Below are 13,966 nucleotides of genomic sequence, written 5' to 3' on the forward strand. Positions count from 1 at the left end.
TAGTTTGTTGCCGTTTGTCTTTGTTGGACTGGGAGGACGCAGACAAAACCAAAGACAGTACTGTACACTTGAGTCTCCTGAGGACTTTTGTGAAAACTGACTGAGAAATGCTACTGTTCTTGTTCAGGTTTGAATTGACTGCGTAAATTGCGCCAACAGCCTATTGTGAAAATACCTGTTAGTTTGAAATGGATTAAGAGTTACGGGGCTCTTCAGATCATCAGGACATGGTTAGACAAGGCAGAGAGAGACACTTGTCGTCACCCATTCAGTCATCTGCTTGGCACGGAGGGAAGTGCTGCTAACTCTTTTCAATAGTGAATAGCTGGCAGTTTACTCCCTTCATTGGTCACGTATGTCCGGCTGTGCAAACTCTTAACAGCTGTCACAGATTGTCGTCCTGAAGGCCCCTGCGTCAAACTTCAATTTACATTTTTTAACTACAATCTCACTTTTTCACCCTCTACCCTCCATTTCCCTGCAAAAAAATCCTGAAGCGAGGCTGGGGCAGTCAACTGACAAGGATTCTGACACAAGGCTTTTAAAGCGGCAGAATTATTTTTAAAGACATACCCCCAAAAACCTGCAGGGTCCAATGTGACCATCTGAGCCTTTGTCAAAGTTCACAGCTGGTTCTCTTAAGATAAGTCAGGGGGAACAAAGTCCCCTGAATGGAAGTATCACTGTGACATAGCGTCCATTGTGTGCCATACCTGCCTCACACTGAGAGAGAGACTTGAGTCACGTTGGCCGCTCTGCAGTAAAACCTGGAGTCCCGAATAGACCGATTCCCTGTTGTGAAAGACATTCACTGTGGCATAGCTTCTATTGTGTGCCATACCTGCCACACACAGAGAGATTTTAGTCACTTTGGCCCCTCTGCAGAAAAACCTGTGGGAAGTTGGTGTTCCGATTCCCTGTTGTGAAACATCAGCTGTGACAAAGCACCTCTGTTCCATAGAAGGCATATCCGCGGTCAGGTCAAGCCTTTGGTTTTCCCACCCTTCAACGAGTCAGTTTCTCAAGGCGTACTGGTGAGTGTTGAGATATTGTCTAGTTTATACTTGTATAACTTTTCATTGAGCACAAAAACCTCTAGTGCTTTAAAATGGTCCTAATGGATGTTATTTTTCTTCATGTTTTTTTTAACCTTGAGTCTTGATCAGCAGAGATCTCTCTCTTTTCCCTTTTTAATGCAATATTCCTTTGCGAAGAATGTTACAATGAAATAAATTAATGATTGGACAAGAACCTTCGAATATGTTCTTTGTTTGACTTCACAAAGGCCAATTCTCAATTATAAATATCGTGAATATATCAGCTGCATTAATTTTGACATTAATGAAATGGACATGACAATTTGATTCAGAAATACAAAACCAAGGTTGAAGGCTCCTTCCCATTCAAATAAAGATCATCATCGTTTAAAAGCCAGGCAGACATATCATATACTGCCCAGGAAAGCAGAAGAATTCCCTTCCTCAATGTACAGCTGACAAGTCCGAGTAACTGACGGCAACTCCTTGTGACTCTGAGTCTGTCCTAATATGGACACTGTATCAATGGGCTATGTGTAAAGCCCATGGACTGTTGTGATCCAACATATTGTTGAGTGTAGAAAAACCAGACACTTCAGATGCTTCGACAGAACTAAGCCGATGCAGCATTCTGTATTCCCTCTCTATCTCTGATCTCAATGCTGAAGGCTCTTCGCGTGATACTGACAGTGCAGCGAGAGGACGGTTTAATTCTGATAACACAGCAGAGGCGACCTTTGAGGGACATTATTGTAATGCTCAAAGGTTACAGGATGTTTTATTCGTCAGCGATGGGAGCTGTTCGCATGGCTGACCGCTTTAAATCCTCCTGGGTCATTTGCATAATGATGACAAAGAGCCCGGTTGGGCGGTAGTGGGGTTCAACAACTTGACTTATACAGTGCTTTTGGATGTCTTATTTACTGTCTCTGGGAAGACATTCAACGGGACTGGCAAGGTGCCTTTACAAACCGTCACAGTCAGACGCAGCAATTTGGACTTTATAAATAAGCAAGTGTTTCTTTGAGCACACATCCCACTCAGTAAATGCTGAGAATATGGTGAGGGTATGATTATCCACATTGAGACAGAGTCGCAGAGGACACATTTGAATCAGAATGAAGTCCTCCTACAAAAGACTCGCCATGTCTTCGATAAGAATATTTTCATTTGTACTTTGAACGTGCAGTCATTCCGATCGTTCGCCTAGAACAGTCAGAGTGAAGGACAAAAATTCAAGAGGCCGGGTTCCAGTTTCCCCAGTTTCTCTTATTTGAGTATTCCTAGAGCAGATTAAGAGAAATGTGTGCAATACCATACCTATCTTCCAACGCCCTCCACCATTGAGAGGCCCACTCCAGTACATTGATCATGTGGAAAGGTGTCATAGAGGTGACAGGGGCTGACTGACGGGCTCCTCCTCTTTCCTCTGCTTAAGCCCTGATTTGACTGACTGCCTGTCAGAATACTCTAACTGAAACTATGGCTGACATGATGCTAATTTCTTTCCTTGTATTTCTGTCCCCGCCCCTCTAAGACAAACTGTTCTGCTCTGAACTGTTCAAAGTTGACAAAGTTGTAGGGATAATCCACCCCCCCCCCAAAAAATAAATAAATAATTGTCCACAGTTGATACAGCCCCAAAATGTTTTGCATGTCAGAAATCAAGTTTTCACTTCTTGAAAGAGCTGTATATTGAAAACTTGAATGCTGACATGCAAATTTTTTTGTTAATGTATCAAAAGTTGACTGAAGAAAAGAAACATGACAATATTTTGGGGGAGTGAAATATTCCTTTTAAGGTACATTTCTGTGCATATTGGCAAAGCAATAAACAATCTGAATGGGGTCAAAATAAATATGACTTCCCCTTCTTCCCAATGTTGAGTTATTATGCCATGATGAAATACCCATTCTAAATTGCAGTGAGATTTTTTTCCTTCTGTCTATCTTCATCATTTCTGTATTTTTGTGTTAGCTTTAAACCAATGTGATTTGTAGGGCTTTTGAGACTTCAAAGAGTGTAGAACACAGCGCTGGCTTGGATCAGAGAGGAAACATCTCATAACCAGCTGTTATATTCCACTTACTGTCGAGCACATCGCCAAGACAGCCCCAATCATTATCTTCAATCTAGGCTACAACCAGGTCCACAACAGGAGAATTACAGTACATGTTTCTTATAAGTCTTTTTTTCCACTGCGGCACTGTTGTTACTCTTAATATGTAATGAATAATGTGGAAAAAATATTGTGACACTGGTATCATCACAGCCCTACTGCTTATGAGACAAGAATGAAAAAGGTTCCTATTATACAGTTAACTCAGATCAGAATGAAGGCCATTTCTCTCACTCTCTGTACTTACATCCTGTTGGGAGTATGTGACATCACGAGTCAGAGGTCATGTAGCGGGGCATTGAACCAATCAGGCACAAAGACGGCAGAAAAAAACAGTGAGAAAAGAGCTGTGTCAATGTCGCCTCCCGAACGTAAAAAAAAAAAATGAAATCCTCCGCTAAGCTCAGAGGCTCAGGAGAGACAGCCTTTACCCACCAAAAGTCCCCCGAATCTCTAATTAATTACCTCATCACTGAACCACATACATATTTTTCAAGAAAAACAAATCAGTTGCTCTATAGAGACAGAAAAGGAGGGATGAGATGGGGGAAAAAGAAAGCAATCACTTGCATATGAATGTGAGTGGTATTTGCGTTGCGGCGCTGTTGCAGCAGCGCGGCATCAAATTGGCATTGTCTTCACATCCGCACGGGGTAAACACAAGGGAGTCGGCACCATACTGTGTCGCTGACTAATTACCTAGGCCGTTCACCACGTTCTTCAGACCTTTAAAAGCAACCCGTTTCGGGAATGCCGTGGTGGGGTTTTTTAACACTCGCTGTGAAACGGGAACAGATACGGTATCATATGGTGCATCGGAACGACTGAAACTAAGATTTCATGACATAAGTCCACTTATCTCAACTCTGAAAATGTCCTATCGTGTGTAGAATGGTTGAGGCCTAGATGTAGGTTTACATGCAGGCCTAGTGTACGTCTCATCACCGTCTGTCTGTATGATCGTGTGTATGAAATAAATGGTTCAAGGACAGAAACAGCACACCGCTGTATGTTTATTAGATTCCCCTACAGTCGAAGTTATGACAATATGTGCGCTACGACAATGTAATGGTAGCACAATATACCTGCTGCTCTTAAATGGATTATTTCCTGCCCTGAAGCTATGAAAACAGCAGATTTGCCCAGTGCTGTTTAAGCACATCTCGCTAAGTGCTTCTTCCCTTGCCCATAAGACACACTTGGAGGGCTGTAGTAAAAATGCACTCTTAAACACATCAATGCAATGTATTGATTCAGCGCACGTTAAAGCCTACAGCTCCATGTGAGATTCCTCAATGAGACGTGAGAAGTGTCGGGTCTAAAAGGAGCTCCTGTTACTTGATCTGAACTGAATGTAAAGTCGTTATGGCGTCAACAACACTGGGTTTTAAATATACAAAATCTGTGTTTGATTTCTTGGGGCAATTGAAATGTTTAATTTAGAACTCACTCAGGCTAGATGCAGACTGGAGTGTGATCTTATTGTAAGTTACAAACCAGTGGTCAACTGGTTGAATGACATTTTCAGCTAGTTTCGCCGTTTGAAAAAACATCATTTCAACCTGTTTTTCCCACTGGAAATAGACTCATGTAAATCTAAATGTGTGTTTTAGTCAATAGTTGACTTTCTGTTCACAGAAGAGTATGATTTGGGACAGTACGTGCAGTATACACTGAACAAAAATATAAACGCAACATGTAAAGTGTTTCATTTCCCATGTTTCATGAGCTGAAATAAAAGATCCCAGAAATGTTCCATAGCTTATTTCACTCAAATGTTGTGCACAAATATGCTTACATCCTTGTTAGTGAGCCTTTCTCCTTTGCCAAGATAATCCATCCACCTGACAGGTGTGGCATTTCGAGAAGCTGATTACACCTTTGTGGCTCACTTGGTAGAGCATGAAACTTGCAATGCCAGGGTGGTGGGTTTGATTCCGCCAGCCCAGGACCTCCACATCAGGTTTCTTCACCTGCGGGATCGTCTGAGACCAGCCTCCCAGAAAGCTGATGAAACTGTGGGTTTGCACAAGCAAAGAATTTGTGCACAAACTGTCAGAAACGTCTCAGGGAAGCTCATTGGCGTGCTCATCGTACTCAACAGGGTCTTGACCTAATTGCAATTCGGCATCGTAACTGACTTCAATGGGCAAATGCTCATCTTCGATGGCCACTGCCACGCTGGAGAAGTGTGCTCTTCACGGATGAATCCCGGTTTCAACTGTAACGGGCAGATGGTGTGTTGGCGAGCGGTTTGCTGATGTCAATGTTGTGAACAGAGTGCCTCATGGTGGCAGTGGGTTTATGGTATGGGCAGGCATAAGCTATGGACAATGAACACAATTGCATTTTATCGATGGCAATTTGAAAACACAGATACTGTGTTTAGATCCTGAGGTCCATTGTTGTGCCATTCATCCACCGCCATCACCTCATGTTTCTGCATGATAATGCACAGCCCCATGTCACAAGGATCTGTACACAATTCCTGGAAGTTAAAAATGTCCAAATTCTTCCATGGCCTGCATACTCACCAGACATGTCACCCATTGAGCATGTTTGGGATGCTCTGAATTGACGTGTACTACGGCGTGTTCCAGTTCCCGCCAATATCCAGCAACTTTGCACAGCAATTGAAGAGGAGTGGGACAACATTCCACAGGCCACAATCAACAGCCTTATCAACTCTATGAGAAGGAGATGTGTCGTGCTGAATGAGGCAAATGGTGGTCACACAAGGTGTTGACTGGTTTTCTGATCCACTCTCCTACTTTTTTTTTATGTATCTGTGACCAACAGATGCATAACTGTATTCCCAGTCATCTGAAATCCATAGATTAAGGCCTAATGAATTTATTTCAATTGACTGATTTCCTTATATGAACTGTAATTCAGTAAAATCTTTGAAATGGTGTATGTTGCATGTATATTTTTGTTGAAGGTCATTTTCCAAAGGGTCCTTGATGAAATGTAACACATACATGATAAATGTGACCTGGGTCATTCCACAAAAAGATAGCCTTTTGCGTCCCCTTTGATATTTTGTGTATAAACTGTGCACCTGTATTGTACTTTAAAAGCCTGTTATATTAAATGAGGTGCACTTTCATATAGAACACATGGAGAATTCAATAAATCCGATTTTTAATATGAATGAATAAAGACTTCACCCTCTGTTCACCCTCAGGGACATTTAGGAATATTTTAACCCACTTAACCCCAAAAAGATCCAGAATGTTCTCCATTGTAAAGCCCTAGTTATTTTGTTGCTTTGACAAAGACACTTCTGAAGATGATTAATTATTTCATGTGATTAGTGAGTCATTTACGTCTGTCCTTCATGTTAAAATCAACCCTGTTACACGAACTGAACTCTCGTTTTAATAATATCCTTTAAAATATATATATATATTCGCAAGAAACATTGAACATCTAATAGTCAATAGAATTCTGGCCATTTTCTGGTGTTTTGTGGTGAAAAACTGAGTGGGTCGAGAATAACATGTCAACCCTAGAAATGTTTTAACAATTTTAATGTTTTTGTGAAGCTTTCCTTGCACACGTCAAGCTTCCATTTCCCATGTCATATTCCTTATGTCCTCCTGTTAGGGTCAACCAAGTTAGTTTATTTAGCACTTAATAGGCACTTACTGTAGTATTGTGTATATTCTTTCTATTTAACCTCTAGAGGTGGGAAAACACATTTTTATTGAAGTTGAACATCTGTTCTTTATGACAGAATGTTAAAATAAGGTGAAATCCAAAGTTAGTTAGGATGCCACCTTTCCAACAAGTCAGTTCATCAAATTTCTGCCCTGATACAGCTGCCCCAGTCAACTGTAAGTGCTGATATTGTGAAGTGGGAATGTCTAGGAGCAACAATGGCTCAGCTGCGAAGTGGTAGGCCACACAAGCTCATAGAACGGGACCCCCAAGTGCTGAAAATCGTCTGTCTTCGGTTGCAACACTCACTACCGAGTTCCAAACAGCCTCTTGAAGCAACATCAGCACAAGAACTGTTCGTCGGGAACTTCATGAAAGGGGTTTCCATTGGTGAGCAGCCGACACAAGCCTAAGATCACCATGCACAATGCCAAGCGTCGGCTGGAGTGGTGTAAAGCCCGCCGCCATTGGACTCTGGAGCAGTGGAAACGTGTTCTCTAGAGTGATGAATCACGCTTCACCATCTGGCAGTGCGACAGATGCGTCTGGGTTTGGCGGCTGCCAGGAGATCGCTACCTGCCCCAATGCATATTGCCAACTATAAAGTGTGGTGGAGGAAGAATAATGGTCTGGGGCTGTTTTTAATGGTTCCCTTTGTTCCAGTGAAGGGAAATCTTAGTGCTACAGCATACAATGACATTCTAGATGATTTTGTGCTTCCAACTTTGTGGCAAAAGTTTGGGTAAGGCCCTTTCCTGTATCAGCATGACAATGCCCCTGTGCACAAAATGAGGTCCATACAGAAATGGTCTGTCGAAATCAGTGTGGAAGAACTTGACTGGCCTGCACAGAGCCCTGACCCCAACCCCATCGAACATCTTTGGGATGAATTGGAATGAGGACTGCGAGCCAGGCCTTATCACCCAACATCAGCGCCCAACCTCACTAATGCTCTTGGGGCTGAATTGAAACAAGTCTCCGCAGCAACGTTCCAACGTCTAGTGGAAAGCCTTCCCAGAAGAGTGGAGGCTCTTATAGCAGCAAAAGGGGGAGATCAACTCCATATTAATGCACATGATTTTTGAATGAGATGTTCGACGAGCAGGTGTCGACATACTTCTGGCCATGAAGTGTATTTCCATATTCACCTAAGAGTCAGAACAAGGAACATTTTACATTGTAATGAAGGGTTGTTCTAAGCTTTCATGGGGCAGAAGGCAGCATGTTGTGATTCTGGATGGCCAGATTGATAGCAAGAATGACAAACTGCCATGTGGGGAATCGTGGCTTGTTTCTGCTAGTTTCATCTTGTTTTTTGATACCATGTCTTGTTTTGAGTTTTTTTTTACTGATTTCATGTAAATATAGCTAATATGGCTGATATTTGCTAGCTAGCTAACCAACAACCGTAACAATGTCTTTGAGAGACAAGTGCTCATTGTGCAAATTTATTTATGTTTTCAATAAACATTAGAGAAAAAATATAGATTACATGTTGTCAAGATCTACAATGCATTCGGAAAGTATTCAGACCCCTTGATTCTTCCACAATGTTACTTTACAGCCTTATTTAAAAATTGATCACATTAATTGTTTTCCTCATCAATCTAAACACAAAACCCCATAATGTCAAAGCAAAAACAGGTTTATAGAACTGTTTGCTAATTTATAAAAATCCCACCAAAATATTTACATAAGTATTCAGACCTTTTCCTATGACACTTGAAATTGAGCGCATAGGCATCCTGTTTCCATTGATCATCCTTGAGATGTTTCTGCAAATTGATTGGAGTCCACCTGTGGTAAATTCAAATGATTGGACATGATTTGGAAAGGCACACACCTGTCTATATAAGGTCCCACAGTTGACAGTGCATGTCAGAGCAAACACCAAGTCATGAGGTCAAAGGAATTATCTGTAGAGCTCCAAAACAGGATTGTGTCGAGGCACAGATCTGGGGAAGGGTACCAACAAATGTCTGCAGCATTGAAGGTCCCCAAGAACACAGTGGCCAAGAACACAATCATTTTTAAATGGAAGAAGTTTGGAACCACCAAGACTCTTCCAAGAGCTGGCCGCCCGGCCAAACTGAAAAAACGGGGGAGAATGGCCTTGGTCAGGCAGGTGACCAAGAACCCGATGGTCCCTCTGACAGAGCTCCAGAGTTCCTCTGTGGAGACGGGAGAAACTTCCAGAAGAACAACCATCTCTGCAGCACTCCACCATGTAAGAGGTGCGTGACTGGCTGCAGGGAAGTCAGGCGCACGAGAGCAGAACTGGGTAATAACCGGAGCAGTTTAATATGCAAAACCAATGGCACCCAGAACAACAAAATATGGGTACAAAATAATCCGTTGCGAATCAGACAGAGTGCACAAACACTTACAACAAACAATTTCACACACAGACATGGGGGGAACACAGGGTTAAATACACAACAAGTAATGAGGGAATGTAAACCAGGTGTGTGGGAAAACAAGACAAAAAAAAAAGGAAAATGTTCGGGCGCCGAACGCGGAACAAGGAGAGGAACCGACTTCGGCGGAAGTCATGACACACCAATCAGGCCTATATGGCCATACGGAAGCCTCTCCTCAGTAAAAAGCACATGACAGCCCACTTGGAGTTTGCCAAACTTCCACAGTTTAGGAGGAAACCTGGCACCATCCCTACGGTGAAGCATGGTGGTGGCAGCATCATGATGTGGGGATATTTTTCAGCGGCAGGGACTGGGAGATTAGTCAGGATCGAGGGAAAGATGAACGGAGCAAAGTACAGAGAGATCCTTGATGAAAAACATGCTCCGGAGCGCTCAGGACCTCAGACTGGGGCAATGGTTCACCTTCCAACAAGACAACGCAATAGTGGCTTCGGGACAAGTTTCCGAATGTCATTGAGTGGCCCAGCCAGAGCCTGGATTGAACCCGATCAAACATCTCTGGAAAGACATTTAAATATCTGTGCAGCGATGCTCCCCATACACCCCGACAGAGCTTGAGAGGATCTGCAGAGAAGAATGGGAGAAACTCCCCAAATACAGGTGTGCCAAGCTTGTAGCGTCATACCCAAGAAGACTCAAGGCAAAGTACTGAGTAGAGGGTCAGAATATTTATGTAAACATTTGATATTTTAGTTTTTAAGTTTTAATACATTTGCAAAAATTTCTAAAAACCTGATTTTGCTTTGTCATTATGCGGTATTGTGTGTACACTAATGAGGCGGGGGACGATTTAATACATTTTAGAATAAGGCTGTAATGTAACAAAATGTGGAAAAAATCAAGGGGTCTGAATACTTTCCAAATGCACTGTTAAGCCAACCCCATCTGTTTTGCCCCAAAGTTGCACTCGCGTCGGTATTGTCGCTAAACAACCAACCCGTCTATTGGACTAACATCTTCGCAAAACATATTGTCAACCATGTTGCATGTGTTCGTAATGAAAATAAAACCATGGGCAGCTCAAAATGACCATTACTTGAGTTGTAGCTTGTAGTACAGCTTAGGAAACAAGAAGACAACAGAGTAGCAGAGATGATCATACCACATAGTGCAGTGCGTGGGCACTGTGCACCAGGTGTAATATTACCTTATTTTACAGCCACACATTCTGGATCTTTTCCCCAAGTTTATTAACACCCATCTGCTCATCAGGCGGGCGGGTGGGGAAGGCGGAGGTGGAAACACATTCAGCCTCCTCCTTTAATCAGCGCCGTTACCAAAGACTCTCGTTTCTTGAAAGACACTGAAGGCAATTAGTTTTAAAAAGCATAACTTGACATTTCACTCCCCCTCCCCTTCATGAACCGGTGAATTGCTGACATTTGAGTCGGACTCAGGTGGCTGACGACTGTAATTTTGCACCGAGAGGGGGGGGGGGGGGGGGGGGTCTCGGTCTCGTGGTGTGTCCGGTTTGGCGGGTGAGGGTGGAGGTGGGTCCAGCCCAGACGCCAACCCAACCAGGAATGCCTCTCTCCGGCACTGCTGAGCGAGCAGTGGGTCAAAGTTCAGAGGTCAAGGCTGGTCCCTGCCTGGCAGAGCCTTGACGGAGTAATTGGGCAAAGAGTTGCGTTAGTCAGGCCCTGAAACACAGTCAAATGATATAATGACTTTAATGAGATAAAGAGGTAGTGCTTGAGAGAGTTGAGAGACGGCAAAGAGCACCGATATTGTGTGACCGAGTTATATACGGTATAGGTAGGAGTACGTTGTCCACATTAGGAAAGTCACATGGCCGACACAGCTTCTATGGACATGTGATGCTGTCCTAATTTGGACACAGTGTTGACTCGTGGTAGTTAGTCAATTAGCTCACAGTGTACAATGTGTGTTTCAATACCAAACACCTATGTAAATACCTTGCGCTCTATTTTAACAACTTAGTCCTGCAGTTATTCAAGACCGACACTGTCTGTACCACCAACACAGTCTTTTTCCTGCATTTGAGCACAACAACAAACTTTGAGTTAGTTTACAAGTCATTCTTCCGTCCAAGACTTGAGCAAAGCCTGCTTTTCTTTGCGTCGGCAGCAACAATAGCAAATGTGTCAACAGTAGTCATACCCCAAACAACAACTCCGTCCCCCTCGTCTTAGATTCATAGCAGGCTCTGATTTTGATATTAGTGGAAGAGCTGACGGTAGGTATTTGCAGGGGTTAAGGTGCTTCGCAGCACAAGCGCCACATATACATAACAGCCTAATAGTGATAGATCTCCTGGCTCGACAGCAAAAGGCAATACATTTTCCACTGACAGCTGTCCATCAGGCCCGGGGGGACCCCTGCAATCAATTTCACTCCCCCAAAGACAGGGAGCCCTCTTGGGGAAAGAGATGCGTCGGTCAGTCCACCCCTCCAGGAGAGTTTTTTTTTGTTGCCGAAGATGCTTGGAAGGGGAGAAGCGTCCGCTAGCTAACTAGCCATCTGTTTGACCGACCATTGCACAACTTCTGTAACGGCTGCAGCAGCAGCCCTCGTAATGAGACGACACACTTGTTTGTGTTTTCATCCAAATTAATGGGAATATTAACTGTGGCAGTGACCTTGGAAGTTACAATGAAGATTGATTGGTTGAAAAGGAACATCCAATCTAGACACACGTTTCCCCCCCCCCCCCCGTCCCCCCCGTCACACTCTCTTTCTCTCTATCTCTCTTTTTTTCTCTCTTTCCCTCTCTCCCTTCCTTGATAATAAATTGATATGACAGGAACATTATTGGCGAGACTTAGACAATACGGTGAATGTGTCAAAACTGGAAAACTCCCGCCGCCTCCTCTCAGGCGCAGTTATATGAGTTTTCACTCAGAAAGGAACGTTTACGACACGACAGCATGCAGTTTGTCATAATTAGCCAGTCAAACTCGGATGTTGTAATCTGTGTAACACAAGGAGTCTTCAAGCTGTTGTCATACTGTTTCATGTTAAAAGGTGTGCAAATATACAGTAATTAGACCGTTTCTTCCTTTATAATATATGCCATTTAGCAAATGCTTTTATCAAAAGAGACTTACAGTTACAGTATATATGCATACATTTTGTATAGGTGGCCCCAGTGGGGATGTTTCATAATTTTCAAGAACATATCAGAACTTTGTTGCTTGGTTTTGGGTACCACAGATTACACATGTTTGGTGTTATGACCCATGAAGCAGTATTTTCAGCATCTCTGTCCTCGCTGCAATATTTGGTGACAATTTACACACGTATAAGCATATCATAAACATAGCATACTAGGCAATTACAAACCACCCATCTCGGTATCTGCGTTGATAGTGTTTTTACGGATAACCTTTATTGGATATGGCTATATCTCGAAGGATTATTGTTATTTCACAATGGAAGTAAACAGCGACAGGGATGAGATTGAATTGGATTTTTGATTATTTAATTAGTGACCCGGGTCATGCTTTCCAATCGTCTTGAGCGTACTCGAGGGTCTCTGTGTGTCTCTCTCTCTCTCTCTCTCTCTCTCTCTCTCTCTCTCTCTCTCTCTCTCTCTCTCTCTCTCTCTCTCTCTCTCTCTCTCTCTCTCTCTCTCTCTCTCTCTCTCTCTCTCTCTCTCTCTCTCTCTCTCTCTCTCTCTCTCTCTCTCTCTCTCCTTCTGTTCTTGGAGACATGTTTCTGGACTTTCCCCCCCACCACCTCACTGATGCGATGCGCCAGCGCTTGAGTGCGCTTCACTGTGATCCTCTCAAGAGTGCTCGAGGGATTCAATCAATTCCCTAAGTGTCCCGATGCCATCTCCACGGTTATGTCCCAAGTAGCACCCTATTCCTTATATAGTGCACTACAGTACCTTTAACCAGGACCCTGTAGGCCCTGGTCAAAAGAAGTGCACTATGTAGGAAATGGGGTGCCATTTGGGACACATTCCATCTCATGTACTGGGGGAGAGAGTCTTGCTACTGTACTCCTTGTACTAGGCCCACATCAGCCACTTGTGGATTGATACGTTTATGTAAGATTTGGTTAGATTACGTGTGCAAGCTTGGGAGTATTTGCAGAATGTCCAATGCAGTAAGTAAGCACTAATCAGCCAATAATCAGACATAAGAGTGCATGTTCTTTTTTCATTTTTTAAGAGCGGACCTCCACTTTGTTCAGACAGTGTGGAATTAGATGGGTTAGCAGGCCAGGAGGAGGGAAAGAAAGTGAGGTTTGAACCTTAAACCTTTGGGGCTGTATTATGTCCTTGCTGTAGGGAATGTTACCACTTAACAATACGGGCACACTCCTAGTGGAAGTTTCCCCTAGGTACAGATCTAGGATAATCTTCCCCTCCCACAATCTTGACCTTAGCCATTAGTGGGGGAATTTCAAACTGACTCAAGATCAGTGTCTAGGGGCAAATTCACCCTACTCTTACTGGCACACAGGAGTGCGTCTTCCAACGTAAGCTATGAAGGCACAGTTTAGACCTCACTCATCTCTGTCATTGTTAGAATTTGGCAGAAACTCCTAGATCTATACTGGGGCATTCCTTCCTACATTTAGCTAATCAAACTTAATGAGTAACCACAGTTTTGTATGCCTTTGTTGCTCATTCATCTCACTGAAGTCAATTAAAATAACCAGGACATTCTATCCATTTCGAATACTCTATTTTGTGAAGTGGTGGAAGGAGTATTGAAATACTCAAATACTCAAA

This window comes from Salvelinus alpinus, chromosome 6 (genome assembly GCF_045679555.1).
Source record: "Salvelinus alpinus chromosome 6, SLU_Salpinus.1, whole genome shotgun sequence".
In the NCBI taxonomy this organism is placed as follows: domain Eukaryota; kingdom Metazoa; phylum Chordata; class Actinopteri; order Salmoniformes; family Salmonidae; genus Salvelinus; species Salvelinus alpinus.